Below are 7,049 nucleotides of genomic sequence, written 5' to 3' on the forward strand. Positions count from 1 at the left end.
ACAATCAGCAATTATATGCCAAAAAAAAAAAAAAAAATGGACAACTTGGAAGAAATGGACAAATTCTTACAAAAGTACAACTTTCCAAAACTGAACCAGGAAGAAATATAAAATCTTAACAGACCTATCACAAGCATGAAAACTGAAATGGTAATCAGAAATTTTCCAGCAAACAAAAGTCCATGTCCAGATGGCTTCACAGCTGAATTCTACCACAAATTTAGAGAAGAATTAACATCTATCCTATTCTAACTCTTCCAGAAAATTGCAGAGGAAGGTAAACTTCCAAACTCATCCTATGAGGCCACTATCACCCTAATACCAAAGCCTGACAAAGATGCCACAAAAAAAGAAAACTACAGGTCAATATCACTGATGAACATGGGTGCAAAAATCCTTAACAAAATTCTAGCAAACAGAATCCAACAACATATTAAAAAGATCATATATCATGACCAAGTGGGCTTTATCCCAGGGATGCAAGGATTCTTCAATATCCACAAATCAATCAATGTAATATACCACATTAACAAATTAAAAAATAAAAACCATATGATTGTCTCAATAGATGCAGAGAAAACCTTTAACAAAATTCAACATCCATTTATGATAAAAACCTTCCATGAAATCAGGAATAGAAGGAACATACCTCAACATAATCAAAGCTATATATGACAAACCCACAGCAAACATTATCCTCAATGGTGAAAAATTGAAAGCATTTCCCTTAAAGTCAGGAATAAGACAAGGGTGACCACTCTCACCACTACTATTCAACATAGTTTTGGAAGTTTTGGCCACAGCAATCAGAGCAGAAAAAGAAATAAAAGGAATCCAGATTGGAAAAGATGAAGTAAAACTCTCACTGTTTGCAGATGACACAATACTCTGCATAGAAAACCCTAAAGACTCCACCAGAAAATTACTAATCAATGAATATAGTAAAGTTGCAGGATATAAAGTCAACACACTGAAATCCCTCACATTCCTATACACTAACAGTGAGAAAACAGAGAAATTAAAGAAACAATTACATTCACCATTGCAATGAAAAGAATAAAATACTTAGGAATATATCTACCTAAAGAAACTAAAGACCTATATATAGAAAACTATAAAACACTAGTGAAAGAAATCAAAAAGGATACTAATAGATGGAGAAATATACCATGTTCATGGACTGGAAGAATCAATATAGTGAAAATGAGTATACTACCCAAAGCAATCTATAGATTCAATGCAATCCCTATCAAGCTACCAAGGGTATGTTTCACAGAGCTAGAACAAATGATTTCACAATTTTTATGGAAATACAAAACAGCATGAATAGCCAAAGCAATCTTGAGAAAGAAGAATGGAACTAGAAGAATCAACCTGCCTGACTTCAGGCTCTACTACAAAGCCACAGTCATCAAGACAGTATGGTACTGGCACAAAGACAGAAATATAATTCATTGGAATAAAATAGCAAGCCCAGAGATAAATCCGCACACCTATGGATACCTTATCTTTGACAAAGGAGGCAAGAATATACAATGGAGAAAACACAATCTCTTTAACAAGTGGTGCTGAGAAAACTGGTCAACCACTTGTAAAAGAATGAAACTAGAACACTTTTTTACACCATACACAAAAATAAACTCAAAATGGATTAAAGATCTAAATATAAGACCAGAAACTATAAAAATCCAAAGGAAAACATAAGCAAAACACTCTCCGACATATACTACAGCAGGATCCTCTATGACCCATCTCCCAGAATATTGGAAATAAAAGCAAAAGTAAACAAATCGGACCTAATTAAAATTAAAAGATTCTGCACTACAAAGGAAACTATAATCAAGGTAAAAAGACAGCCTACAGAATTGGAGAAAATAATAACAAACAAAGCAACAGACAAAGAATTAATCTCAAAAATATACAAGCAACTCTGCAGCTCAATTACAGAAAAATAAACGACTCAATTAAAAAAAAATGGGCCAAAGAACTAAACATTTACAATTTTAACAAATTGTAAAATTTATCCAGACATTTCTCCAAAGAAGACATACAGATGGTTACCAAACACATGAAAAGATGCTCAACATCACTCATTATCAGAGAAATGCAAATCAAAACCACAATGAGCTGTCATTTCACACCAGTCATAATGGCTGCTATCCAAAAGTCTACAAGCAATAAATGCTGGAGAGAGTGTGGAGAAAAGGGAATCCTCTTACACTGTTGGTGGGAATGCAAACTAGTACAGCTACTATGGGGAACAGTGTGGAGATTCCTTAAAAAACTGGAAGTAGAAATGCCATATGACCCAGCAATCCCACTGCTGGCCATACACACCGAGGAAACCAGAATTTAAAGAGATACCTGTACCCAGTGTTCATCACAGCACTGTTTATAATAGCCAGGACATGGAAGAAACCTCAATGTCCAGCAGCAGATGAATGGATAAGAAAGCTGTGGTACATATACACAATGGAATATTACTCAGACATTAAGAAGAATACATTTGAATCAGTTCTTATGAGGTGGATGAAACTGGAGCCTATTATACAGAGTGAAGTAAGCCAGAAAGAAAAACACCAATACAGTATACTAATGCATATATATGGAATTTAGAAAGATGGTAACGATAACCCTGTATGCAAGACAGAAAAAGAGACACAGATGTACATAGAACAGTCTTTTGGACTCAGTGGGAGAGGGCAATGGTGGGATGATTTGGGAGAAAGATATTGAAACATATAAATTATCATATGTGAGACTAATCACCAGTCCAGGTTTGATGAATGATATAGGGTGCTCGGGTCTGATGCACTGGGATGACCCAGAGGGATGGGATTGGAGGGAGATGGGAGGGGGTTCAGGATGGGGAACACATGTACACCCATGGTGGATTCATGTCAATGTATGGCAAAACCAATACAATATTGTAAAGTAAATTTAAATAAATAAACATTTTGGGTTAAAACCTTTTCATTAACTTCAACATTTTTGATATTAAAAAAAAAAAAAAATCACTCAGTGGTTGTATTGCCCAATGCCATAAACACAAGGTACACTTGGTAACATAAATTTAAATCCAAGATAATGAAATAAAATTTAAAAACTGGTTTCTAGATCACACTAACCACATCTGAAATGCTTAGTAACTACATGAGGCTAACAGCTCCCAGTAGGGCCATCAGATTACAAAGCATCTCCATCACTGTTCTGTAGAACAGAGCAGATACTGGTTAAATGGGAATGTGGAGGGAACACCCACTTTTTGACATCACAGTACACTTATACTGTGCTTATGCTTATGTGTACTCACTCAGTCGGGTCCAACTCTCTGCAGCCCATGAACTGTAGTGTTCCAGGCTTCTCTTTTTTTTTTTTTTTTTATTTATTTTTTTTTTATTTTTTAAATTTTATTTTTAAACTTTACATAACTGTATTAGTTTTGCCAAATATCAAAATGAATCCGCCACAGGTATACATGTGTTCCCCATCCCAAACCCCCCTCCTTCCTCCCTCCCCATTCCATCCCTCTGGGTCGTCCCAGTGCACCAGCCCCAAGCATCCAGTATTGTGCATCGAATCTGGACTGGCAACTCGTTTCATACATGATATTTTACATGTTTCAATGCCATCCTCCCAAATCTTCCCACCCTCTCCCTCTCTCACAGAGTCCATAAGACTGTTCTATACATCAGTGTCTCTTTTGCTGTCTCGTACACAGGGTTATTGTTACCATCTTTCTAAATTCCATATATATGCGTTAGTATACTGTATTGGTGTTTTTCTTTCTGGCTTACTTCACTCTGTATAATAGGCTCCAGTTTCATCCACCTCATTAGAACTGATTCAAATGTATTCTTTTTAATGGCTGAATAATACTCCATTGTATATATGTACCATAGCTTTCTTATCCATTCATCTGCTGATGGACATCTAGGTTGCTTCCATGTCCTGGCTATTATAAACAGTGCTGCGATGAACATTGGGGTACACGTGTCTCTTTCCCTTCTGGTTTCCTCAGTGTGTATGCCCAGCAGTGGGATTGCTGGGTCATATGGAAGTTCTATTTCCAGTTTTTTAAGGAATCTCCATACTGTTCTCCATAGTGGCTGTACTAGTTTGCATTCCCACCAACAGTGTAAGAGGGTTCCCTTTTCTCCACACCCTCTCCAGCATTTATTACTTGTAGACTTTTGTATCGCAGCCACTCTGACTGGTGTGAAATGGTACCTCATAGTGGTTTTGATTTGCATTTCTCTGATAATGAGTGATGTTGAGCATCTTTTCATGTGTTTGTTAGCCATCTGTATGTCTTCTTTGGAGAAATGTCTATTTAGTTCTTTGGCCCATTTTTTGATTGGGTCATTTATTTTTCTGGAGTTGAGCTGTAGGTGTTGCTTGTATATTCTTGAGATTAGTCGTTTGTCAGTTGCTTCATTTGCTATTATCTTCTCCCATTCTGAAGGCTGCCTTTTCACCTTGCTAATAGTTTCCTTTGATGTGCAGAAGCTTTTAAGGTTAATTAGGTCCCATTTGTTTATTTTTGCTTTTATTTCCAATATTCTGGGAGGTGGGTCATAGAGGATCCTCCTGTGATGTATGTCAGAGAGTGTTTTGCCTATGTTCTCCTCTAGGAGTTTTATAGTTTCTGGTCTTATGTTGAGATCTTTAATCCATTTTGAGTTTATTTTTGTGTATGGTGTTAGAAAGTGTTCTAGTTTCATTCTTTTACAAGTGGTTGACCAGAGTTCCCAGCACCACTTGTTAAAGAGATTGTCTTTAATCCATTGTAAATTCTTGCCTCCTTTGTCAAAGATAAGGTGTCCATATGTGCGTGGATTTATCTCTGGGCTTTCTATTTTGTTCCATTGATCTATATTTCTGTCTTTGTGCCAGTACCATACTGTCTTGATAACTGTGGCTTTGTAGTAGAGCCTGAAGTCAGGTAGGTTGATTCCTCCAGTTCCATTCTTCTTTCTCAAGATCGCTTTGGCTATTCGAGGTTTTTTGTATTTCCATACAAATTGTGAAATTATTTGTTCTAGCTCTGTGAAGAATGCTGTTGGTAACTTGATAGGGATTGCATTGAATCTATAGATTGCTTTGGGTAGTATACTCATTTTCACTATATTGATTCTTCCAATCCATGAACATGGTGTATTTCTCCATCTGTTAGTGTCCTCTTTGATTTCTTTCACCAGTGTTTTATAGTTTTCTATATATAGGTCTTTAGTTTCTTTAGGTAGATATATTCCTAAGTATTTTATTCTTTCCGTTGCAATGGTGAATGGAATTGTTTCCTTAATTTCTCTTTCTGTTTTCTCATTATTAGTGTATAGGAATGCAAGGGATTTCTGGGTGTTGATTTTATATCCTGCAACTTTACTGTAGTCATTGATTAGTTCTAGTAATTTTCTGGTGGAGTCTTTAGGGTTTTCTATGTAGAGGATCATGTCATCTGCAAACAGTGAGAGCTTTACTTCTTCTTTTCCAATTTGGATTCCTTTTATTTCTTTTTTGTTCTGATTGCTGTGGCCAAAACTTCCAAAACTATGTTGAATAGTAATGGTGAAAGTGGGCACCCTTGTCTTGTTCCTGACTTTAGAGGAAATGCTTTCAATTTTTCACCATTGAGGATAATGTTTGCTGTGGGTTTGTCATATATAGCTTTGATTATGTTGAGGTATGTTCCTTCTATTCCTGCTTTCTGGAGAGTTTTGATTATAAATGGATGTTGAATTTTGTCAAAGGCTTTCTCTGCATCTATTGAAATAATCATATGGTTTTCACTTTTCAATTTGTTAATGTGGTGTATTACATTAATTGATTTGCGGATATTGAAGAATCCTTGCATCCCTGGCTTCTCTGTCCATCAAATTTTCCAGGCAAGAATTCTGAAGTGAGTTGCCATTTCCTACTCTAGGGGATCTTCCAGACCCAAGGATCAAACCCACATCTCTTGCATCTCCTGCTTTGGCAGATAGATTCTTTACCACTAGCATCACCTGAGAAGCCCCCAATACACTGATATTCTCAGACTGAATTTGCCATCCTTTTTAGTAAATTGTATGTGTGTGTGTGTATACACACACACACACACACACACATATACATATATATATGTATGTATGTATGTCATATATCCTTCCTAAAATGGGAAAAGCAAAATAAATGGTAAGAATAATAACAAGTTCCCAGGTGCCACGAAAAGCACTTATTGAAGTGCCTTTTCCTCTCTACTTACGAAACATTTTGTTTAAATGCGTATATTCTTCCAGAGTAATTTTAGACATGTTGCCAGTCTTCCATCTTGTTTACCCAAAGCTTGCATGACCCACCTTTGTGGGTTAGTCACAGAGTTATTTTCTTGCATGATCTGCAAACATAATTTCTGTTTCTACTTGTTGTCAGCTCACTTCTGCATGAAGTAGAGAGAGAGAAGAGCCACTTCTCACCCACTGCCCTATCCCCATAAAAGTGCCTCAAGGTCAAACACTGGGAGACATCCCTATGAAGTCATGCCAAAAATCAAGAAGAACAGAGATCTCCTTGGAAATTATTTCATGTCCTAATCCTTATTCATCTTCACCAAATGATAAAGAATGAGTTTGGGGGAGTTTCTGTACTGCTCAATGTCAAGCTATCAGATATAACTTCTTAATGTTCAGAATACATTTAACTGTCACCTCCCCTAACTCCTCCCACGTCAGATTTGTTGCTTCTAATCTGCAATAAAGTAGAAAAATAGACAAATTGCATTTTAAGATTTGCAGTGCAAATGGAGCTCAGAATGAAATTCTCTTAATTGCAGGGTTCTGTGATTCTAAGTTACTTAGATGCTTTGTGCTCTTTAACATATTCTACCATCTTCCAGAAGGTTTGAGATGATAGATATCTGACCTGAAACCCAATCCATGCTTTACATTCATGCTAGTCAAACAAGTGTTGCAAAAGACTCCTTAAAGTCAGTAAGCTTCTGAAACCTCAGTCTTAAATCAAAAAAAAAAAAAAAAAATTACTCCAGTATCTCTAAGTTTCTTAATTACCAA

General features: G+C 36.3%; 1 pseudogene; it reads right to left on the bottom strand.

Moving 5' to 3' along the window:
- The window catches only part of LOC129619540 (heterogeneous nuclear ribonucleoprotein U-like protein 1), a 30,192-nt pseudogene extending 23,899 nt beyond the window's left edge, over window positions 1–6,293 (bottom strand).
- Window positions 6,294–7,049: the final 756 nt, after the last annotated feature.

Source organism: Bubalus kerabau, chromosome 9, assembly GCF_029407905.1.
Source record: "Bubalus kerabau isolate K-KA32 ecotype Philippines breed swamp buffalo chromosome 9, PCC_UOA_SB_1v2, whole genome shotgun sequence".
Classification (NCBI taxonomy): Eukaryota; Metazoa; Chordata; class Mammalia; order Artiodactyla; family Bovidae; genus Bubalus; species Bubalus kerabau.